This window comes from Pan paniscus, chromosome 1 (assembly GCF_029289425.2).
Source record: "Pan paniscus chromosome 1, NHGRI_mPanPan1-v2.0_pri, whole genome shotgun sequence".
In the NCBI taxonomy this organism is placed as follows: domain Eukaryota; kingdom Metazoa; phylum Chordata; class Mammalia; order Primates; family Hominidae; genus Pan; species Pan paniscus.
Window position 1 is genome coordinate 208,832,509 of NC_073249.2, and position 25,389 is coordinate 208,857,897.

Here is a 25,389-nt window from a genome sequence, read left to right on the forward strand (position 1 = left end):
CAGCCAGGAAGGAATTTGCTCTCCTGGAAATGGAGCAGCTGAAGTCTCTGTGTCCAGGCAGCCGAGAGAGTGTTTGCAAGGAGGGTTTTAATGAACTGATTAGATATAGAGGAGTGGATGGCACCTGGGATCTTGTGTCAGCCCAGCACAGCTTCCAATCCCAGCCCAGGCAAGAGGTGCTCCCTGGCTGTAAACAGCCTAAGGCGATACCTGCCTTTCATGGTAGTTAGGGGAAAAGGGCATTAAATTAGATAATGCAAGAGACAATGAGGGCTAGAAAGGGACTCAGTTTTACTGTGGGTGCTTCACTCCCTGGCTCTGGGTTCTCAGGCAAGTCACTGATTGTTTCTAAGCCTCAGTTTCCTCATCTGTAACGCGAGGGATATTAAACAAACTCACACCCCAGAGTTGTGAGAAATACTAAAAGAAACAAACATATGTAAAAGCATCTTGCAAAATGCAAAGGCAAGTGGACACTGCTGTTAGTGTGAATTTATTGCTCAGCTTCTAGACTGTGGGAGGTGATGAGCAAATCTAGAAACTTCTGCCATGCAACTATCAAGTGGGAGTCCTTGCCCATCTCACTTGATCCCAGGAGCCTAGCATGGGAACCGGCACGTAGTACATGCTCAATGTGCATTTGTGGAATGAACCAATGAGTCAGTGAAGAAAGGAACGGACTTCCTGTTCACTTAAGCAGATCTGCCGCCATCCCAGCCACTCAGAAAGTATGCCTAGAAAGCGTCCTGCAAGGCTGGGCACAAAGATGGCACTAGACCAAGTCAACCTCAGGCTAGAGCTTGAGTCCACTGGTGCCTTTGTGAGTTTGTCTATTGCTTGAGGTCCTTTCAGGAGCTGTGCTTGGTGCTGGGAGTATGGCTGTAAACAAAGCAGATGAGGACAGTGAGAAAACTGACTCATCTCTTCTAAATTTCTGAAACGTGTGGTTTCCGACTCCTCCAGTGGAGCCTGAAGCCCAGGGTGGGACTTCATTTTGTTCAATGTTGCATCCCCGATTATAGAACGGAGTCTGGTACTTAGAAGACTCTTTTTCAACATTTTTTTTATAGGAATGAACATCATTTTTTCTTTTGGATGCAAAACCCATGGCCAGAGAAGGGATGCCATTTGCCCTGATTCCCAGTTAGGAGGTGGTGAAATGGAGAGCTTTGAACATGGGTCTGATTCCAAAGTCCAGACAGGAAGTGGCTCAGGTAGTAGAGTTGGATTTAGTTTTGGGCAGGGGGGCAAGAAAGGGAGTAGGTATTCTAGGGAGAGGAAAACCAGGGCAGGGGTGTTGAGGGAAGAGGTGAGGGGAATGAAGGCGGAGAGGAAGCCTGGGAGAATGATTCAGCCGCCTGGCCGCCTGCTGTGTAGGGGGAGGGGCACAGGGTTCTTCCCTTTCTTGTTGCCATAACGACCCTGGACCACTCTTCCCCTAAACCTCCCTGCCCACCTGTTCTCCACCCTGAAACCGCTCTTGCAGTTCCTAGGCCTGGGAGCTGGGCCAGAGAAGCAGCCTCAGAGAGGGTAGGGCAGGCTCTGTCCTCCCCAAGGGGGCCTGGGGGAAGAGGATACCAGATGCCCAAAGACAAGAAGAGGCAGAAAATCCTCATGTCAGGTGCCACTCACCTCTCTGGGCAGTCCCTGCTCTCCCTTGTGGGCCCCGGTTTCTGGCAGGGCTGGGCTCAAGGTAATTGGCTTCCCCTGGTGTGTGTGGGAGATCCGGTTTTGACAGAGACAGCTGGTGTCATAAATTGCCTGTCTCATCCGGTTACTGTGCGATGGCAGACAGCAGCTCAGTGATGGGCCTGGGGGCTGGGGGGAGAGTGGCAGGGAGGAGAGTGGCTGCAGCTTCTTTGTAGCACCCACACCCCACATGTGGGCAGGTGCTCCTGCAAGTGTGAGGAGGTGTGTGCCACTGGTGTGAGCTGGGACCCCATCCTGCGTGGGTGAGCCTGCTGTGAACAAGGAAGCCTGTGTTCAACGGAGTATGGGTGTGCATCTGTGCATCCGTAGGGATGACTGTACAAATAGGTGTGTTTCCAGGCTGCCTACAAGGCTGCACATGTGTGTGAAAGGCAAAGTAATAATGAGAATGTTCATGCGTAGTTTTAGATGTTTGCACAGGGAAGACCAGGAGGTCTCACAGGGAGTGTAAGAGAGTGTATGCAGGCATTTTCAGGGCTGCATGTCAGTTTGTGGACTTACGGTGTTGTGCATGCACAATGCCTGCACCCACAGCTGTAAGTGCAATTATATACCCTGCTCCTCACTCCGGGAAAGGGTGTGTGTTTGTGTGTGTGTGTGTGTGTGTGTGTGTGTGTGTATGTAAGGGGATGAGTTTTTGGTAAATGTAAGGTTGTATCTCCCTTGCCATTTCCCATGCCCAGATAGGCACCCACCAGTCGAATACAAAGCCCACAGTCACGACCCAAACACCTGAGCCCCCCAAACTCTATCAGACACATGCATGGGAGCTCTGAGACCTCCTTCTCCACCTCCCATGCAGCACCCCGCTCCCGCTTCATGCTTTAGGGACTAGCAGACAGGAAGCAGGGGAAATAGAAAGGGCCTCAGATAGATGCCAGACATTCGAACTTCAGTGCACAGTGGAATTACCTGGGCCAGAGTGGGGGTGGGGTTTGAAAATGTCAGTTTCCCCGGAAGCCCATCCTGGAGGTTCCAACTCAGTGACTTCTGAATGCAGTCCTTATTCTGCATTTTTAACAAGCGTCATCAGGTCATTTGGACACAGGGGCCAGGAACCACAACCGGATACACAGTCCTGAACCCCCAGGCCCACTCCTCACCAGGGTCTCTTTGCAGCTTTCCCAGGGGGCCATCAACTGCTGGACCCTTGGTGCCCTAGGAGGTCATTCAGAGCAGGAGCGCCCTTGACTGTCCCATTTAGGGCTCTCATTTTACACAAGGCAAAGCCAAGGCCCAAAGAGGGGAGGGGCATGCCCAGGGTCACAGAGGGAGGAGTCCGCAGAGCTGGGAGCCAGGCTCTTTGCTCCGAAGCACATCCTCTTTCCACCACACCCCCAAATCCAGATGCTTGGAATCCAGACCCTAAAAGCACAGGTTCACCGAGTGCTGAACAGCTGCAGCACCTGAGATACTCAGGTCCCTCCTCCAGACCAGGTGATCATGTCCAGCTCCTTGCTGCCTCCTCCCTGCCTCCCGACAAGTATGCTCTTGGAAAATCCCAGCATTAGAGACAGGGTTCAGGGTCACATGGCTTGCCCCTAAAGAGAGGGGCTCGGGGGCTCTTTCCCAGTTTAACAAATGCCCTCCCCTCTTGTGTTCTGGAAGGAGTGGGCTGAGGAGGAAGGAGGAGGGACTTATTCAGCCACCTGTGTCTCCATGACAGCCACTCTTTTTTTTTTTTTTTTTTTTTGAGACAGAGTCTCACTCTGTTGCTGAGGCTGGAGTGCAGCGGCATCATGTCAGCTCACTGCAACCTCCGTCTCCTGAGTTCAAGCAATTCTCCTGCCTCAACCTCCAGAGTAGCTGGGATTACAGGTGCCCACCACCACGACTGGCTAGTTTTTATATTTTTTTTAGTAGAGACCTCAGGGTTTCACTATGTTGGCCAGGCTGGTCTCGAACTCCTGACCTCAGGGTGATGCGCCCACCTCGCCTCCCAAAGTGTTGGGATTACAGGCATGAGCCACCGCGCCTGGCAGAAAGCCACTCTTCACTACACACCCTCAGTGTGCATTCCTGTAACCCCAGTGACCTCAGCTTCCCATTCTTTCACTCACCTGTTCATTCATTCATTCATTCACTCACCTGTTCATTCATTCATTCACTTATCTGTTCATTCATTCACTCACCTGTTCATTCATTCATTCACTTACCTGTTCATTCATTCATTCATTCATTCGTTCATTTGTTCATTCATAAACACCTCCTGCAGGCCAGGCCTGTGGACAGAGGGGTCATCAGGGAGTTCACAGAATGGGTGAGGTGGAGGTTGGGGTCAGGAGAGAAACATTAGCAGCAGGTGCTCGCTCAGCAGCAGGCTGCTGACATGGAGTGGAAATGGCACTGGCGTGCAGGCCGGGGAGCTCTGCCAGGGAGGGTCCAGGGCAGGCCCTGCCCAGAAGGGGACCCTGAGCCCTGCTTTGGAGGTTGAAGCAGAGCCTTCAGGGCAGACAGGAGGAGATCGTGGGGGTCCCCAGGCATCAACAAGAAGGCAAGGCTTGGGTAGAGAGTGAGAGGGGTTCAGGACAAGTTCTGGGGGTGCTGTGTAGAAGGGCCTGGTGTGGGAGGGTCATGGCTCACACATGTGGAGTCTGGGTTTGGTAGTGGTTAGGCTCTGGAGTCAGACCTCTAGGTTCAAGTCAATTTGAGATCTCCTATCTCCCTGTCTCAGTCTCCTTACCTGTAAAATGAGGATAGCAGTAGCACCACCATCTAGGGTGGAGGATGAATCGGGTTCTTCCCTATAAAGTGCTTAGAAGGTGTCTTTCACATAGCACACATGCTATAACTGAGTGCTGTTAGCTGTAAAATGCTAATAATGCATATTATTATTACTATTATTTTATTGGAGGGAAATGGAGAGCCATTGAAGGCTTCAAACAGGAGAGTGATCAGCTCCACTGGCATCAGAGAAATCCCCCTGGCTGCAGTGTGAACAGTAGAACTAGTGGCAATTGGGAAGAGGCATTGGATTGGAGAGAAGAGACCACTTTTCCAGCCCTTCTTTCAGGGCTGCAAACTTGATTTTTGGATCCCACCAGTCAACAGGGCAGGTGTGGGGGGCGGGAGCATGGCAGAGTCCTATCTGATCCCAGTATCTGTGTACCTGTGTGCGAGGTTCTGGCCCACATCCCCTGCCTGTGACACCCCCTACAAGGTCTCCCCATGGTCATGCTCAGCACTCAGTCCCCGTGTCACCCCCCGGGCTGCCGGTCAGTGGGCACACCTGTGTAGACAGGTTGTGTCCAGCAAGGGCTCATGATGGGACAGATGCCCAGCTTGTACCAGTCTGGCTGACCAATGCAGTCAGAAGGGGCTGCCAGTCCTCGGGGAGGGCCCTCGCTGTGCCAATCTGCCTGGCCCACCCCACTTAGCAGGCACTGTGCACAATTGGGCCTGTGTCAGCATGATCGGCCGCCGGCAGACCCGTGGCAGATCAGTGGCCTGCGCCAGCCTGCCCACCTGCTAAACGAGGGGCGGGTGCACCGGCAAACATTGCTAGGCTGGCATATCCTGTCTGCTGTAATTAACACATGGCATCAGGGCAGCCCAGCCCAGTGAAGCCTGTCTGTCCATCTGCCGGCTGTTCCTGGGAATCAGCACTTTACCATGAGCCCCAGCAGCCAGTTGGAGAGGAAGAACACTGAGCTGGGAGCCAGAAGACCTGGGCCCCATCTCTGCTCAGCCACTCACTGGTAGCGGATGCTGGGAAATTTGCATTCCCTCTCTGGGCCTTGGCTCCCCCATCTGTTAAATGGGGCCCAGGGGATGGCTGATTGCTAAGTTCTCTTCCTGCTGTTCTATGGGGGTGGCGTTAACAATAGGCAAATTCTGGGTGGCAGAATTCTGCACTTGAGGGGTTACGATAGAGCATATGCAGGCCCTACTCATTGCTTCCTTCATTCCACAAAGAGTTACTGCGTCCCCACTATGTGCCAGAGATATTGCCATGAATAAGACAATGTCCCTCTTCTCCTCGAATCCACATTCTACTGTCAGGAGACAGATACCTTAAATTAAGGAAGATGGAAGAGATGTATCAGCTAGAGAGAAATGCCATTCAGACATTAACATAGGGTGATGGCTACAAGAGATGGGTGGCCAGGGGAGGGCAGCCTCAGAAGGTCACATGTAAGCTGAGATCCAAATGAGGAGGTGGGGCCCTGCTTGCTTAGAAGAATCAAGTTGCTTCCTGCCACGTCCCCATGGGCTCCTCTTTATTCACTGCTTCTCGTTTGATCCCAGGGTTGCCCGTCTGGGTAGTGCTGTCTGCATTTGACAGATGAGGCTCAGAGACAAGCCCTAGCTTAGTTCTATAGCTTCATGTTTTCTTCCCCCAACATTTGATTACGAACATTTCCCAACATGCAGGAAAGTGTAAAAATCTTTAAGGCAAACACCCATATACCTATTACCTGGCTTCCACAATTAAAATGTGAACATGGGCTGGGTGCAGTGGCTCATGCCTGTAATCCCAGCACTTTTGGAGGCCGAGGCAGGCAGATTGCTTGAGCGAAGGAGTTTGAGATCAGCCTGGGCAACATGGTGAAACCCCATCTCTACAAAAAATATCAGAAGATTAGCCAGGCATGGTGGTATGTGCCTGTAGTCCCAGCTACTCAGGAGGCTGCAGTGGAAGGATTTCCTGAGCCCAGGAAGTTGAGGCTGTAATAAGCCAAGATCTCGCCACTGTACTCCAGCCTGGGTGACAGGACAAGACCCTGTCTCAAAACAAACAAACAAACAAACAAACAAACAAAAAACCTTACACCTGTAATCCCAGCACTTTGGGAGGCCGAGGCAGGCAGATCACTTAAGGTTAGGAGTTCGAGACCAGCCTGGTTAACATGGTGAAACCCCATCTCTACTAAAAATACAAACATTAGGCAGGTGTGTTGGGGGGGCACCTGTAATCCCAGCTACTCAGGAGGCTGAGGCATGAGAATTGCTTGAACCTGGGAGTCAGAGGTTGCAGTGAGCTGAGATCGTGCCACTGCCCTCCAGCCTGGGCAACAGAGTGAGGCTCTGTCTCAAAATAAATAAATAAATAAATAAATAAATAAATAAATAAATAAATAAATGCAGCCATGTTTGCTTTATCATATCTCCCCCCACCCTCCATTCATCCCTCTCGATGCAGCCACACAGCCTTATTTATTCGATGCCTTCCAAAGTGAGCTGCAGACACCTGTACAGTTTACTCCTAAACCTTCTATTTAGAGTTCAATATTTATTTACAATTCCTTTTCTTTTGAGGTCAAATTTACACACAACGAATTGCACAAATCTCAAGAGTACCTCTCAGGGTTCTTTTTGAGTTTTGGCAAATGCGTGCACCAGTGTAAGCTGAGCCCTTCTCAGGATGCAGAACACTACCATTACTCCAGAAAATTCCCTCCGCTCCTTCCCAGCCAAACCTCACCCGAGAGATGATCGTTATTCTAATCTGTTTGTCACATTTTATCCTGTTCTAGAATTTCGTATCAATGAATTATACGGTATGTAGATTCCAGGGAAGGCTCTTTTCTCCCAGCATAATATTTTTTAGATCCACCCCTGCTGTGTGTGTACCATGGTTTATTCCTTTTAATCACTGAGTAGTATTCCATGTCAAGGAGACGCTATGTTTGTTAAGCTGTTCTTTTGTTAAAAGGCACCTGGACAGTTTCCAGTTGGGCTCTGCTATGCTTCAAGCTGCTAAGAACATTCTTGCACAAGTTTTCTTTTTTTTTAAAAAAAGTCACGTTTTCATTTTTCTTGCTACTGCTTTGTTTGACAAAGGGTCAGTCCAATCCAACAAGGGTTCCCTGAGCACCTACTATGTGTCAGCCCCTGTGCTAGACACAGAGGTGAGTGAGTCTCAGCTAGGGCGGGGGAGTTTGGCCTCTGAAGGCCTCATGCAGGCACAGAGCATCAGAGTGTACAGGAGGGCCTGTCAGGACCAAGTGCTCTGTGCCTGGCACTGTATTTCATCCTTGCAACCACCCCACGGGATTCACGTTATGGCCCCAATCTTCAAAGGAGGCAACCGAGGCCAGAGTGATGGAGTGATCTGCCTGAGACAAGAGGCAGGAGCTGGGCCTCAAACTTGGGGTGACCCCAGCCTTTGTCCTGCACGATGCAGGGGTGACATCTTTTCTTTGTTCTGCACAATGCAGAAGCAACAGCCCAGGGAGGCCAGGCGATCTATTCAAGGCCACCAGGCAGTACGGTGACAAGAACACAGGCCCCTGGGTCTCTCAGTCCTGTCTCTTTCCCCAACACCATCTTGGAGACTTCAGAAAAGGTCTACACATTTGTTGAACCAGCATTTATTTCCAGAAATTGGGCTGGGAGAGCTGAGTTATATAAAAGTTCTGATAATTTGTATGTATGAGTGTCCTTGTGTGTGGCCCATCTGACTGCTCCCATGCACCTGTTAGTCCAGGACCACCAAACGATGGCCCCAGGAGCCAAGCAGAGAGCCCCTGGCAGGCAGCGGGAAGGGTGGGACCAGTGTTGAGACAGGGAGTCTATGCAGGTCCAAGTCATCTAATTAAAAACAGAAACCCCAGTGTAGATCAAATTAACACAATCTGCAGGACAAATTTGGCCCCAGACAATGGCTTGTGACCCCAGCTCTCAGCAAATGAAGAAGGTGATGACAATGAGAGGAAGGAACGTGTGGTAGATGAAAGATGGCACATATTCTTTGAGATTCCTGCATTAGAGATGGCGGGGGTCGGGGGGTCTACGATCTCTCCCTTTGAAATTAGACATGTTTGGAGACTGCTTTGACCAATAGAATTGGCGGACATGGCAGACGTGTGCCAATCTCCAAGCCCAAGCCTTAGGGGCTGGAAGCTTTCATTCAGGGCTCTGGGAACAAGCACATCCTGAGCTGCTGCTTAAGACATCCCATTGTGGTGCTAGAGAGGCCACCTGGAGAAGGAGGGGGACCTTGCTGAGCCAGCCTTCTAGCCATGCCTGCAGGTGGGTAAAGCTGCCTTGACCCCTGCAGACCAGATCAGCCACCCACTGAATACTACCCCGTAATCCCAGTGGACACCAGGGGAAGCATTAGAATTGCTCAGCCAGAGCAGTGGTCAACTTCTTGCCAAGGAGGAGCCCTGTTCAGCACCCACCTTTGCAAGAGGAAGTGTGGATGCAACTTCCATCTGTTACAAGGCTCTATTTGACTGAAGCCATTTGGGTTGGGGGAAGATGGTTGTGCCAGGCAGGGCCCAGCAGGAAACAGATATTCCATGAAAAGATCATAAATAAGAAGACCTTAATTCCAAGGTGATTTACAAAGATATGGGCAGGGCGGAGAAATTCCAATGAGGCATGAGGCAACACTGGGGCAGAGACCGGTGGGGACTGTAGTCCTCTTAGGAGAAAAGGGAAGGGGGCAAAGGAGTGGGAGGTCTGCCTGAATCCAAGAGAGCAGCAGCTGAAGAAGAATTCCACCCAAAAGCTTGGGTGGAGGGACCCAGGGGCCCCACTGGGAGGAGCTGGGGAATAAAGACTTTGGCCGCATTTCCATCTGGCTTCCTGTCTCCGGCAGGTGTCTGTGCAATGGAAGGGCAGATGACACAGACTTTAGTCCAGGAATCTAAGGGGTTGGGGTTGAGCGGACACCTAGCATGGAAGGTTTCCATGAGCCCTTGTTCTCATTTTGCTGTTCCATAGTTGGGTGAAGTGAGGTTCCTTTCCCCACTGCTCCCCCATCAGATAGTTCCAGGTGAGCATGGGGAGAACAGCATCGTCAAAGAGAGGGTCCCATTAAACTTCCATGTGTCTTCTTATGGCTGCTGCATGTCTGATCACCAAGACACTCCCGGTGGGAGAGGCAGCTGGGCCCACCTCTGCTTCTCATCACAGCCAGGCTCCAAGAATGGGACGGGAGAGCTGAGACGGGAGGGCCAGTTCTCCATCCCCTTGGCTTGGGGAGTAGATCCGAGGCTGGTCTTTCTGGAGGTTTGGCTTGGGGATTGGAGACGCCAAGCCCCAGCTTAGATCCCTGGGTCAAGACTGCCTCCCAGATCTACTCCCAGTGTGGTTTCCCAGGGAAGAGCATGAGCGCAACTTCTAACTCTGCCCAGAGCCTGCAAGAGCTGCACAAAGACCTGTGCCTACAAGGGCTCTGCAGTTGGTTTAAGACTCTGCTTCTGAAATTTGAAATTTGTAATCGGTTTTTAAGAAGAGGCCCCTGTTTTCATTCTGCATTGGGCCACACAATTTAGGTAGCCACTTCTTTTTGTTTGTTTGTTTGTTTTTGTTTTTTCAGAGTCTTACTCTATCACCCAGGCTGGAGTGCAGTGGTGCGATTTCGGCTTACTACAACCTCTGTCTCCCAGGCTCAAGCGATTCTCTTGCCTCAGCCTTCCCTAGTAACTGGGATTCCAGGTGCATGCCACCACATCCAGCTAATTTTCATATTTTTAGTAGAGATGGGGTTTCACCGTGTTGGCCAGGCAGGTCTTGAACTCCTGACCTCAAGTGATCCGCCCACCTTGGCCTACCAAAGTGCTGGGATTACAAGTGCGAGCCACCATGCCCAGTCATTAGGTGGCCAATTCTAGTTCTAAGCAAGAAAGAGATTTCTGGGCCTTTCCTTGGCCTGACTCCTTTGTCTAGATCAGTGGACAGCAAACTTTCTCTGTAAGAATATTTTAGGATTTGCAGGCTACACAGCGTCTGTCACAATTAATCAACTCTGCTCTTATAGCACAAAACAGCCCTGGACAATCCAGAAATGAATGAACATGACTGTATTCCAATAAAACTTTATTTACAAAAACAGATAGTGGGCCAGATTTGGCCAATGGGCCAGAGTTAGGCAACCCCTGGTCTAGCTTATAAGCCCCTCTTTTCCTCATCTACCTGTCTGATTCTGGCTCATTCTTTGCGACTCAGGTCAATAGCTTTTCCTAATCTCTCCAGGAAGAGTTCAGTTTCTCCTCTTCTGGCCAACCTGACCGGAACCTGTACATACTTACTTATTGAGCCCAGGCTAAGAGGCTAGCTTTGTGATAGGCACAAGGTCTGGAGTGTTGAGCAAGAAGGTGTGGTTATAGCCTTCATAGGCCTTTGTCATAGATACCTGATAGTACCTGGCTATAAATTGCAGAAGGGTAGGGGCTGGAACCATTTTGCCCAACACTGTGTATCTCCAGTCCTAGTATAATAATGGGGTAAAGAAACCAGTTAGCCAATACCCAAACGCTCTGCCACACACTTACAATTCTTTTCTTCTAACTGGACCATGTGAGCCCCTGACTCATCTTTGACTTGGTAGGTGTCTTTACCAGAGAGGCCAAGTGATTTCCCCCAACACATAGAGCAGCAGACTAGTGGCGAAGCTGGGATTCAAACTCCCAGGCCAGGTGCATTTCAGCCACACCCAGGAGTTAGACTTAGGCACTGGGGTCCTAATAGAGCCTGAGAGGTAGCACGGGCAGCTCCTATCTCAGGTCTCAGTGAGAGCTGTGCTCATGTTTTCCCTCCCACCTCGTCTGCAGGAGGCCTGGTTTATTTCCTTTGGGAGAGAGGAAGTTCAAGAGTCTAGTGTTGGTTTCTATTATAAGGAAACTGTTCAATAAAAAATCACCCAGTATATAAAAAAAAAATCTTTACCTGGCTTTGAACAAACCCTTGGTGTTATTACAGCAACAACAAAAAAACCCATTTGCTTTTCATTATAGATCTGGTTGTGTTTTGTTTTGTTGTCCCCAGAGAGCAAGGACTTTATGGGCAGAGTGGTTAAAAAAAAAGTAAAGAAAGACAGAAAGAAAGAAAGTGAGAAAGAAAGAAAGGAAAGGAAAGGAAAAGAAAGGAAAGGAAAGGAAAGGAAAGGAAAGGAAAGGAAAGGAAAGGAAAGGAAAGGAAAGGGCGTGGTGGCTCATGCCTGTAATCCCAGTACTTTGGGAGGCCGTGGTGGGTGGATCACTTGAGTTCAGGAGTTCAAGACCAGCCTGGCCAATATGGTGAAACCCCGTCTCTACTAAAAATACAAAAATTAACCAGGCATGGTGACATGTGCCTGTAATCCCAGCTACTGTCTGAGGCATGAGAACTGCTTGAACCTAGGAGGTGGAGGTTTCAGTGAGGTGAGATCATGCCACTGCACTCCAGCCTGGGCAACAGAGGGGGACTCCATTTAAAAAAAAAAAAAGGGAGGATTTGGAGTCAGACAATCTTGGATCTAAATTTCAGCTACCACTGATTCACTGAGCAACTTAACCCATTCATTTAACTTCTGGAAGCCTCAGCCTGCTTGTCAGTAAAATGGGAATATGATGCCTCCTTCCCAAGGTTGTGGCAAGAATGAAGTGATAATGTAGTCAGTAGTTATCACTCTGTGCCATGGCCCTTTATAAGAGATATGGACCCTGCTCTCAGAGAGTATACATTGTACTAAGAGACCAAATTACACAATCTAAAGAGAAAGATGATTTTGGGTGGCGATTATTGCTACGAAACCAAAAACACACAGGGGTTGAGGGGAAAGAAAATGACCTGGGGATTATGTTAAGGGCCAGAGAAGGCTTCTCTAAAGCCTGAATGATAAGAAGAAGCCAGCTTTGGCCAAGCAGAGATCAGAGCAACTGCAAACGCCCTGAGATGGAATAAAGCTTGCTTTGTTGAGGGAAGAGAAAGGTGGTTGGTATGGCAGACATGGAGTGAGCAAGGTAGAGAGCAGTGGGGTCTCAGTTAAGAGAGCTATCTGGGATCAGATCATATAAGGTCTTAAAGGCTGGTGCAAGGAGGTTAAATATTCATCTCACTGCAATGGGAAGATATTGTAGGGTCTTGAACAGGGGAGTAAACTGACCTGATTCATGTGTTTAAAAGATCCGAGGCCGGGCACGGTGGTGGCTCATGCCTGTAATCCCAGCACTTTGGGAGGCTGAGGTGGGTGGATCACGCGATCAGGAGATCGAGACCATCCTGGGTAACATGGTGAAACCCCATCTCTACTAAAAATACAAAAAATTAGCTGGGCGTGGTGGCGGGTGCCTGTAATCCCAGCTACTTGGGAGGCTGGGGCAGAGAATTGCTCGAACCCAGGAGGCAGAGGTTGCAGTGAGCTGAGACCACTCCACTGCACTCCAGCCTGGCAACAGAGTGAGACTCCGTCTCAAAAAAAAAAAAAAGATCCGTCTGGCAGCTAGTGGAGGGCCCAGTGGGGGCAAGGAGACCTGGCCAGTAATGGGGAAAGACACCAGCTCCCACCTGAGCATAAAGTGGACAGAGGCTGGGCCCCTTGTCCATTCCTTTTGTGGTTTTATTGTCTCCTCCCACATATCTCTGTCATCTGAGGGGTTTGAATGCATGTCAAAGGCCAAATGGGGAAAATTCTGGGGGAGGGATCTTTAAAGTTAAGTGCATCTTTGAATTAAAATGGCTCTTTTGTCCAGTGGGCAAGACTGTGAGAGGCTTGAGAGGCCCCCTCTCCACTGCCCCAGGGCAGCCACGTCCCTGGCAAGAGCCGAGGGGACACACTCAACCTACTAAGAGATCCAGCTTCTTCCAAACCACTCATTCCAAAGCTGGAAAATGGAAGAAGGGGCTGTCGCAGTCACATGGGTGATGGATCTTCAGCATCAACATAATGATGTGGAGAGCAGCGATGACAACAGCGGAAGTGTGACCATTTCCTCAGAACTCATCTAAGGCCACCTGCTAAGTGCCCTGTGTGCACCTGCTCACTGGATCCTCCCAACTACCTTAGGAAGTAGGGCTCTTATTCCACGCAGATGAGGAAACTGAAGCCTGGAGGGGTGAAGCGACTGGCCCAAGATCAGGTAGCCAGGAAGTGGCAGAGAGGGTGATATGGCTTCGCTGTGTCCCCCCCACCCCACCCCCAATCTCATCTTGAATTGTAGCTCTCATAATTCTCACATGTTGTGGGAGGGACCTGGTGAGAGGTAATTGAATCATGGGGGCGGTTTCCCCTATACTGTTCTAGTGTTAGTGAATAAGTCTCATGAGAGATGATGGTTTTATAAGGGGAAAACCCTTTCACTTGGTTCTCATTTCTCTCTTGTCTGCTGCCATGGAAGATGCCTTTCACCTTCTGCCATGATTGTGAGGCCATGATTATGAGGCTTCCCTGGCCACGTGAAACTGTGAGTCCATTAAACCTCTTTTTCTTTATAAATTACCCAGTCTTGGGTATGTCTTTATCGGCAGCATAAAAATGGACAAATACAGTGGACTTGGAACTCAGGCTATGACCACTGCCATGCTGCCCTGCCTCTCAATGACACCCTGTTAGTCCATCACGAGCCACACTCCATCCCTAGCCTCTCAAGGTGCCATCCTCCATGCCAGCTACTCACCCATGGTCTTGGGGCTTCCTACCCAGAATCTCCTTGACACCCTTCCACAGCCCTGAGGGGCTAGGGCTTTGGCTGAGGCCACCCAGCTAAGAAGTGGCACAGGTGGGTTTGAGCCCAAGATTGAGTCTGGCCCATCCACCACGTTGCTGCTTCTAGAGACAGGACCAGCCACTGATGCTCCCGGTTGATCTTTCCTGCCTCCCTGGGGTGCCTAGGGGAGGGAGGGCAAGAGGAATCACAGCAACCGCACTTGTACCTTGGGTAGGCTATCAGATGGAGGAGGAAAGATTTTCAGATTTGCTGACATAGATTTTTCTGCATAGGGTGATCACTAGGCCAGGTTTGCTTGTGATTGAGAGGGTTACCAGGATGCAGGACTTTCAGACTTAAAATCTGGATAGGTTTAGACAAACCACACTGAGTTACTCATTAAAGTGGAGGCCTGGGATGTGGGGCTTTCTGTGTTAAAACTGGGAAACATCTGGGCAAGTCGAAATGAGCTGATCACCTTAATTCTACATCACCCATGAAGCAGAGACAGCATTAATGGGTTGAAGTTATGGGATGACAGATACCATCAGTGTCAATACAGTACTTTGTAACTGTCAGAGGCACTCAGAGATGGAATGGTATGTCTACGGTGGGTGGTGAGCTCTCCATCCTCAGAGGCATGTAAGCAGCAGTGAGACAATGCTTCATAGAGAACCATGAAAACCAATCCTCTGCCCATAGCTCTGCGAGCAGCTGTCTCTCTGTGCTTGTCTGAGCTATTAGGACACCTTCTAATAACATTTTAGCTTCTCTTGGGCCTGCTGTCCAAAGTCAACACCATCCCTGCTTTCTTCCATGCCTCAGTGGCCCACTAAGTGAAGCCTGAAAATTACTTGCACGGTCAGGTAAATATTACAGCAGTCAAAGGTGTGGCTTCAGTGGGGAGAATGATGTGTAATTTGCAGAAATGCTACCAGTGTGTCAAATCGCACATGCGGCTGGCTCGTAGGGAGGAGAGTGAGTGACAGCCTCAATGGCACCAGTTTGGGTAGTTTTCTTTTTCTTTTTGAATCTCTGATGGACACTGATGTGAAGGAGGCTGAAGAACCCCCCTCCACTGGTGGGGTCTGCACGAAGGGCAGGAAGCCCATTGTCACAGAGCCCGGCCGTTTTCAGTGCAGCCGACATGGCCGCCTCCATGGCCTTGGTCAGAAATCTGGTCTCTAGTTAATGGTGGGCTCTGAGCATCCAAGAAGAGTCCTGCTGCAGATGCTCTGCACAGGGAAGGAAGCTGCATGTGTTGGACACCTCCCACCCAGGTGCCAGCTTGATGCTCATGTGCCCTCTCCCTGCATTCTGACACCAAGGGCTCCCTCTTGCCCGAGGCTGCCCTGGAGTGGCATGAAGCAGGACCAGATGCTGAGTGTTGGCAGAACCTTGCAGGACATGAGTCATCCAGGCCCACCCCCATCCTCTGCCCATTCTCCCTCCCCAGAATATCTGGGGCTTGGGAAGGAAACCATTATAAGGGATGGAGCCAAGAGAGTGGGAAGAAAATCTCAGAATTGTTCTCTCCCTTGTTTAAATTGAGGTCTTCAAAGGAGCTGTTTCCCTGCACTTTGGAGAGTGAGTGGATGGCAGGCAGGGTTGGGGTCTCTTCATTTTGCTTCCCTGCAAGACTGGTAGTTCAACCACAAGAAATGCTGTGAAGGCAGAATGGGGAGCAAAACAGCTAGTGTAGAGTCAGCTAGTGTAAGTGCAAAGATGCCACCTGGCTCTGCCTCGGGGCCCGGGGTCCTTGAGAAAGGGAGATAGCATGAGGGTGAAGGGTGGTGGTTGGTGCAGAGTCCTTAGCAGGTTACCTCCAGAAGGCACATGGCAGGAACTGAGAGAACCGGAAGGATGCTTCTAACATACTGGAAAAGTCTCTGGGTTTTTGTTTGAGGGACACTGAGGCCCAGAGAGGGAAAAGGACTTGCCTAAGGTCACACAGTAAATTCCAGTTCCTAACTCAGTGGCTGCCCTTGCCTTCCTGGAAGACTCTGCTCTTTCTCAATGGGCCCTGCGGGGAAAGAAAAGTCCGAGATCACCACTGGAGAGCAAGAAAGGGCTCACCTTGCTGCTGGAGGGATGAGGGAGATGCGCTTCAGACTGGGGGTATCTAGCACCCACCCACTAGGAGCTGCCAGTCTGGTGCACATGTATACTTACTGGTCTTGAGGAATCATCAGACTGATGGTGGAGACACAGCTCTGACTCTTATGGAGCTCCCAGACACAGCTCTGCAGCAGGAGGTGCAGACTCTGGACTTTAGGGAACTTCTGGGCCAAGAAGAGACCTTCTGTTCAGTCTCACTTCTTGGCTGAGGGGAGCCCACAGTAAGCTTTTCCTTGTAAACGTATCATTTATTCAAAGATGCTGATCCTCCTCCTCCTCCTCCTCCTCCAACAAGTCCTCCCCAAACACTTGCATCCATGCCAATGACACAGGATCAAGGCTGTCTGGATCCTTCTGCATCCACTGAGAAAGGACAGTCACCCTAAAGTCTCAGGCAAATGCCCAAATGGCCCCTCGGGGCATCACACTTGTCCAAGACCTGCCCCAGGTGGATCACCCCAAGTCTCATCGGCATCAGCAGCCACCCTCACCTGCAGATGCTGTGGGATCCCATCAGAGTCTGCAGCCACCCCAATCCCCAGTGACCCTCTGTCTGCAAAGCTGCTGCAGCCTCACTTCCTCCTTCAATAGCAGCTCCTCCTGCACCCCATGCGATATGGTTGTTTACAGCTCATTTGCTCCTGGATTAAGAGGTTTGGACGAGGAGCTGAGGACATCAAGAACAATCGACCAGCTCGGGAAAGAGATTGCCCTGAATTGTTACAGGCACAGGATTTGCTGTACAACATACCTGGGAGCTATCATGAAGAGTGAGGTGGGCCTGTCCTATATGTGTTTCAACTTGTAGAATCTGCCAAGGACAGGGATGAGGGATTCCTGCTTTTGGTGTCACATGTGGGACATAAGACTGCCTTCCATCCGGATAAGCCTGTGGGACAGCTCTCAGCCCTTTCCCCAACCCTGGAGACCTTCAGGAGGGAGACCAACTACATGCGTGATTCCTCCCGCCCTTCTATCTGTTTCTGGATCTGCAGAGGAATAAATTGCCTTTTGTTTTGCAAGTTCTGACAAATAATTTCCCCCACTCCCAAGGCACATTGGTGACCACCTTAGGGCCGGAGGAGAGATGAGGCAAACCACAGCTGCAGGTTTCACCGTGCACCCGAGTTGGGGTTGGGTGTCTTTCCAGACATATCACATGTAAGCTTGGTGACCTGTCTTTGGGACCCACCTCGGCTTCAGCTTCAATTCCTGGGACCCAGGAGTCCCTGACACCCCCAGCCACAGCCCAAAAGCACTTACAGCAGCTGGGAATCTTTTACCAAACGCCAAAGGAGAAAATCTCCTAGCTGATGGTGCAGGCTACCTTGTGGTAAGAAGCTGTTGAGGAGCATTTCAGCATGTCCAGCAGAAAGAGCCCTGCCCTGTGGGTCAGTAGTCCTGTGTCCCAGAGCTGGCTCTGCTACTAACTGGCTGGAGGACTAATGCTGCTCACTTTGACTTCCCAAAGTTCTGTTTTCCCATCTGTAAAATGATCAGTCGAAGTAGATTAAAACAAAGGGGTTGGGTAATATTGCTCCGTGTGGTTGAAAACATGATTTGTAGAGAGGCCAAGTCGTTCATTCCTGCATTCTGCATGCATTGATTAAGCACCTATGATGTGCCAGGCACAGTTCTGGGCACTGGGGACACAGCAGCAAATAAAACAGACAAAGATCCCTGCCCTAGTGGTGCTCTCGTTCTAGATAGAGCAGGGATTGGCAAACATTTTCTGTAAAGAGCTAGACAGTAACTATTTTAAGCTTTACGGGCCAAATGTTCTGGGTCACAACTACTCAGTCTGTTATTGCAGACAATACATGAGTGAATGAGCATGGCTGTGTTCAAACAGAATCTTATTTATGAAACAGGTGGTGGCCCAGAGTTGGCCTGCAGGCTGCAGTTCCTTCTCTCCTAGAGGCCTGTTCTAGAAGACACAGGCTGCAGAATGAGCTCCTCCAACTCTGACGGTGGACCCAGGCATGGTCCAAGGAAAGCAGCCTCCACCTAGGGCCCATGATCTGAGAGCTCAGTGTCTGGGAAAGTCCCAGGTCCAGCCGCAGAGCTACCCTCTTCTCCCGCTTCCTCCATGCTCCCCTTTTTCCAAGCTTCTCAAAGTGGCCTGAGGCCTTTCTCCAAACCTCTTTCCACTCTCCCTCTGAGCCTAGAAATGTCTTTTTCCATAGTGGCTGCTGTGGAGTGAGGGAGGCAGAGGAAATCTAGGATGTTACCAGAGGGTGGGCCCAAGTGGGAGGCCAGGGCAGGGTAGAGAAGAGTCTCCATCAAAGGCCAAGGAACTGGAAAATGAGCTCCCCACATCCTGTTTTCCTGAGCACCTTGATGCTCACCTTCTAATCCTTGTCCAGCTCTTGAGAGCTGCTTCTGCTTCCTTAACTGTAGCCGAACCTCACCACCTCCAAAACGCCCACACAAATTGACTCTCCTGAGTAAGTTCTTCCCATATCTCCCCAAATCAGCTGGTCCTCAGTGTACAATGACATTTATTTTCTGCTTATATCAGTGTCCTGCCTCACCTATTAGACAACCCATTCCCATTAGAGTGAGGTCAATGCTTACCCTGTCCTACTGGGAGCTCTCTGAGCCTGAGTTACATACATACAGCTCTCCACAGCCAGGGGCCATGGGCTCTCCAAGGGCAGAGACTGAGTCTCCTCCATCATGCTGGCCTCTCCTGGAGGTCAAGTGTTGTCTCCCTTATTAGTCCTGGAAGTTTCTGAAAGCAGAGAGTGTTGACCCCATTAGCTGGGTCTCCCTTTCAGTTTGATTGGGAGCTCACAGAGGTGGAATCCAGGGTCATGAGACTCACAGGTGGTCCCTCTTGTCTCCCTGGAGGACATAGGTGCACACTGTGGCTGTGAAGGCCCCTGTGTCACGTAGTGAATTGCAAAAGGGTTCCCATTTTCACGGCTTCTTGGGTCCACACTCAGCGTTTCTCACTAAAAAGGCAGCATCTATTTCTCTGCTCCTTGGACCTGGGATGGCCATGTGATATGCTCTGGCCAACAGGGAGGTGACAATGCATGAGTGACGGTGCATGGCCTCTGGAGGCCTAGCAAGTTTCCACGTATGTTCTTGGGCCACTGCCATGAGTACATGCTGGGCCAGCCCACTGGAGGATGGGAGACACATGGGACAGAATTGGTCACTCCTGTTGTCCCAGTGAGGACAGCCTGGGTCAGTAAAGGTCAGATGCTCTCAGACATATGAGTGTGCACAGCTACCTAGCTCATCCACCTGAATGTGTGAGCAAAAAAGTGCCTATTGTTGTACATCACTGAGGCTCTGTGTCCAAGTGTTACACAGCATGTTCATGGTAATAGATCACAGATACACATATGGTCAAGAATTTGGCTCTTGAATCCAACTGCCTGTGATCAGCTCCTGGCTCTACCATATACTGGCTGTGTGGCCTGGAACAAGTTACCTAGCCTCTCTGACCCTCTCTCCTTTTCTATAAAATGAGAATAATAATGGTAGCCACCTCCTAGGGTCTTGTGAAGATTAAATGAGATAGTTCATGTAAGGTACTCAATGCAGAGCCTGACACATGGAAAGTGATCAATCAATATTATTCATAATAATATTGCTATTCCAGAGCCTGCAGGGTAAATTTCTGGGGCATTCCCACCTCATCTGCACAGTCTGATAGCAAAGAACCCCTTGCCCCTGTCTCCGGGCTTCATCAAGGCTGCATTAAATCCCTAAAAGCCTCTCCCTTAGTGGGCGCCTCCAAGCTCTTAATCTCTATGGCTCAGGAGGAAAACTTGCTGGAGAAAATGCCAGTGGAAGGCCCAGGCGCTGGGACAGAGCCCATTGGCTGCACCTCGCCCGCTCCTCAGCCTGCAAGCTTAAGGAAGGAGCGGGCTTGCCTAGGAAATGCATGCTTTCTGTTTTGAGATCCCGGTTGTGTGGCTCTGGTGCCAAAAATCGGAGTGAAGAGCAGAGAATTCAGCCAGCAGTGCCACATGGGGGAAGGCAAGCATGTGGAGGTCAGGCAGGGAGGACGCTGTCCCTTCCAGTGGCCTGATGGGCACAGGCGTTGGCCTGGAAACCGGACTGGTGTAGGGGCAGGTGGGCAGCGTGATAGGATGGAGACTAAGCACTCCAAGAAAGGGGCTCCCCAAGGATGCAGGTGTACCCAAGTGGGTGGGTTTGAGCTGGATTTATGTACAGGGGCAAGTGAGGAGGCCGCTGCATGAACAACAATTTTCCCAGAATGGAAGCTTGCAGGAGGAACACCCAGAGGACACCCAGAGGTGAGAATCTTTGCCTGACATTAACACTAGTTCCACAACCACCATCCCGAACCCTTGGAGCCAGATGTGTCCCAGAGCTCAGGCTGAACCCTACTTCTGAAAGGTGATATGGGGCTTGTTCAATATATCACACAACACAACTGGGGTCCAAAGAATCACTATGTAATCACTCAACATTAATATTTCTGCAGTGACGCATTTGGATGGTGATACTAAGTGAGAAAAACAAATACCATAAATATCCTCCCATCGACCCAGGCTGGGTTTTGCCACCAAGTCAGTTCAAGTCAGTTCAGGTCAGGTTCCGTTTTCTTATCCAATGAATTACAAAAAATAAAATAAAATAAAATAAATCTTTCATTTATCAGAGCTTTTTGGATTTCTGGTTTGCAGGGAAGGGGTTGTAGGCTTGTGAAAAGAGCCGGGATTGTGACATCATGCTCACGACCACTGTAATAGCTGCTATCTGTGGGATGGCACAGTGTGGTGGCCCTGAGCCTAAGCTGGCTGGAATATTCACCATGGCCCTGCAAAGCAGGCCCTGTCTTCTTCATTTGGTAGAGAAGGGGAAGGGTAGGGTTGTCAAGGTTACGGGAGCCATCTAAGTCACCACAACTGATAAGAGGAGACAGAGCATAGAGGAGGTAAATTGTCCTCAGAGAATCATCTGGAACAAAGTGACTAGAAGGACAGAGGTTTAGGTCAAACTCAATGATTCCTTCAGCTACATTTGCACCAACCGGTCTGGGGGCAGACATAGCTCCTGTATGTTCTGTAGGTATGTTAAGGAAATAACAAGGCCTTAAGAACTCTAACCCCTTTGCCTAGGGGCTGTCTGCCCTCATGTCCTCCTGTAATGAGATTCTAGCATAATAATCCCTGCTCTGGGCTCCCTCCGTCCATGTGTTCTCTTCCCATTTCACTGCTGGAAAAACTAAGGCTCAGTGTGCAATGACTTGTCTGAAGGCACAGGCTATCTTGTTGAGACCAGAATCATGGTATTCAAATGCCATTAATAATGACAATAAACATGAGTTGGGCACTTACTCTATGCCAGGAGTTGTTCTATATGCCTCAGATATATTATCTCATTTAATTTAAGGGTTAGGGGCCGGGCAGGAAGCAAACATGCTAAAAGTGGTTCATAAATGCGTGGCTTCTTGCTGCCGGTCTTAACGGGATTCTTGTGAAATAAGAAACGATGAGAGAGGGGGAAATAGGGCCATCCCCTCATACAGAAGGAGGGGACTACAGGCTCCTGGGAATTTAAGATAATGAGCAAGGAAAACAATCACTTTATTTAAATGAGTTGAAGAACTATTTGGCTTCTCTCTGTAAGAGGAAGCAGTTAAGGGGTTTTATTTTATTTTTGGCCCTAATAATATTACAATCTCCAGGCTGGTTATTATCTGTCACTTTCCAGGGAAGATTGAAAAGAAAATAGTTTTATCCCAGGCAATTGTAAACTGTTCTTTTGATGAGTTGTTGCTTCCACTTAGATATTAAATGCACCAGCATCAGGTGACCTGGCCCAGCTGGGTGGCTTTGTTTAACTGGCTACAGAAGAGAAGGAAGACAAGAAAATTTTCTTGTTTTTTAGACAGGACTTCTCAAAATGCAATACGTGTGAGAGTCAGGGGGGATGAGCATGCAGTGGAAGATGAAAATTCCTGGGTTTTACAGGAAGAGTGTCTGACTCTGCAGGGCCCCAGTGGGACCGGGAATCCGCACTTTTCGCAACCGCTCTGGGTGATGCTGCCAGAGAAGGTTGCTCTGGGTTCTCCCTAAACCTGCTTGGCTGGAGAAGTGTTTGGTTCTGAGAGACCTCCCCAAAATTAAGATCCAGAAGCTGTCAGCAAAAAGGACCCCAGAGATAACTGAATAGATTCACATCGCAAATAAAAACCGGAGTCCCAAGATGCTACAGCGAGTGAGAGGCAAAAATGAACCTGAAACTCAGATGTGCATTCGCCTGGTTCAAAACTGGACCCGTTACACTGCAATGGTGCTGAGCAGGTGCCTAGTAGAGGTGGGGGTGGGGCTGGAGGACCCCCACACTCTTTATTCCCTTTGCTCAGGCTCACCTCATTGTTGTTTCACAAGCAGTGATGCAAGTAGGTTGAGAAAGCCAAATGGCTCCCAGGCAGTAAGAGTCCTTCCCGAAACTGGCTCTGAGTAGCATCCTACATCCAAATCCCCAGTGCTATTATAAACTAGAAAAACTCAGTGTGATATGGTGAACCCTCTGAGTTGTTGTTCTTTTATTGCCCCAAGTGGCCCTCCGTATTTTTCACCATTGACCTCTCCTCTTTTCTGCACGACCTCCCACCACCTGAAATTCTTGATTTTGTCTTGCAGGTGCCAATTGCCCCATCCTGCGGATGTCCAGAATGCTTCCTTTTATGCCACCCCCCAGATACTCAAGGGAGGGAGGGAAAAGAATGGGCTGGGAGCTACCCTGGGGTGGGGAAGGGGAAGCGGCCAATGCATTCCATTCCCACAGCATTCAGTGTGCAGTTGCAGTTGCCAACCACCCATGGAAATGCAGACTTGCCTCACCAGCCCCTTGGAAAACATGCCAGGTCGCAGGCAGCCCCTTGAGGCCAGGTCTCTAGTAAAGCTTGCCTCTGGATGGCTGCAGATGGAAAGGACTTGGTTCTTAGCACCCAGGAAGAATCTCTCTCAATTGATTATTTACTTATCAAGGCAATGAAGATCCAAGCAGACATGGACTCATGCAGGGCTTGTGCCAGCCTGCAGCCTCCAGCTTTCTCCAGGAACCAGACCTCTCTCATCCCGATTCTGGAACAGCGCTGCTACAGATGCAATAAACATTTATGGTGCATCTACTATGTGCCAGACACTCGCACCAGATTAATCTCATTACATCTCCATAATGACACTGATGTTGGAATTATTATCCCCATTTTTTCAATGAGGAAACTGAGGCTTGGGGAGATTATAGACTTTACCTAAATCCCACAAATTATAGATGACAGGGCCAGGATTCAAAGCCGGACCCTCTGAGCTTGCAGCAGATGCCACAGTGTTCATCCCATCTGTCCTCACGTGTCTACTTGCTGCCATCCACTGCACTCTCTGCCTCAGGTTCTTTATCCGGCCGCCAGAACCTCCAGAGTTCATGCCCCCAGAAGCAGCCCTCAACAAGGACAGATGCAGAGTGGGTGGATAAATACTCCAGCTTCCCCATCTCTTTGTGGGCTGGGGATTAACCCAGAGGTGTAGTCTACACTGCTATTCAAAGTACGGTCCCCGATTTGGCAGCATCAGTAGCACCTGGGAGTTTGTTATATGCAAATTCTTGAGCCCCGCCCCAGACCTGCTGAATCAGACTCTCTGGAGGTGGGGCTCTGGAAGGTTTCAGAAGCCTCTTTAGGTGATTCTTACACACATTGGAGATTTAGCAACTCCATTCTACTCCACTTCCCAGAGCTCACTGGTGAAGCTGAGCCCCACCTGCCCAGTGCTACAACTTCACTGGCTTTCTTCCCTTTGCTGGTTCACATCCACACTCCCCTGACAATGCTTCCCGACGTCACCTCCAAAATACATGATTTGTACTCAAATCCTTGTCTGAGGGGTGGGGGGGCTTCAGGGGAAACCCTGCCTAGGACAGACCCAAGTCCCTCCACTTCCTCTGGCATCTTCAAGGCTAAGGCGGGGAGACATTCTGGACGCTGATGGTGAGAGTGAGTTCTGAGAGGTACCAGGTCCTTCTGTTCTGGCCCAGAGGGGCAAGACCTAAGACCTCACAGGCAGGGCTACCCCACAGGCTGTGCACCGAGAGTCATAGCTCAGAGGCAGTTGTGCACTCCTATTTATACCCACTTTCAATTACATGCAAATTAAGGTGTGAATTATGTGGCCATTTCTAGAAAAAGGGTGGTGACTTCCAGGTCATCAGGTCATTGCCACAGAAGGGGGCAGTGACTTCTGAGTGTTGGCATGGCAATGGTAAACTGACATGGTGCACTGGTGGGCATGTCTTATGGAAAGTTCCTTCTGTCCAGTCCCTGTTTTAGCTAGTCCTCAGTTTGGTCCAGCATCCGAACCCTGCCTCTGAAGTCAAGTCCCACCTCCTACCTAAGACCCCTGACTGGCTTTTCTTCTCTTTCTCCTATTCTCTCTTCTTGCATGACACTTCTGGAAAACATTTTATAGGCCAGCCACTGTGCTAAGGGCTTCCCATGCGTCCTCTCATTTAGTTGCTGCAAGCATCTTCCTGAAGCAGGTGCAGCCAGAGATGCTTGGCCTGGCTGAAGTGGGAGGAGGAACAGAGAGCTGGGTTGGCCTGGGGTCCCCAGCTGGGTGCTCCAGCAGTCCTAGGCTCCATTTGAATCAGAATACAAGAGATAGGACTGATTAGAATGTCTCCAGTCACTTCTGGCCTCGAGGCAAAGCGATGCTCCCCCATCTCTTCACCTAGGCTCCATCTGCTGCTCCCTCACTCTGCATACCTCCCCTCAGGTAGGTGGCCCCCAACACCTCCACGTGGAAAAGGCACCCACTAGCCAAGACCAGGATGGATTCCCATGGCAACTGTGCAGAAGTTCCAAATGAGGTAGGAGGTGGGACTGGACTCCAGAGGCAGGGCTCGGACGCTGGACCAAACTGAGGACTAGCTAAAACAGGGACTGGATGGAAGGAACTTTCCATAAGACATGCCCACCAGTGCACCATGTCAGTTTACCATTGCCATGCCAACACTCAGAAGTTATTGCCCCCTTCCATGGCAATGACCTGATGACCCAGAAGTCACCACCCTTTTTCTAGAAATGGCCACATAATTCACACCTAAATTTGCATGTAATTGAAAGTGGGTATAAATAGGAGTGCAAAATGGCCTCTGCACTATGACTGTGGGTGCACTGCCTGTGGGGTAGCCCTGCTCTGCAAGGAGCATT

At 50.0% G+C, this 25,389-nt stretch overlaps 1 protein-coding gene across 1 annotated transcript in view; it reads right to left on the reverse strand.

Moving 5' to 3' along the window:
• IGSF21 (immunoglobin superfamily member 21) overlaps window positions 1–25,389 on the reverse strand; it is a 272,866-nt gene that overhangs the window by 94,738 nt on the left and 152,739 nt on the right. The window lies entirely within an intron of this gene.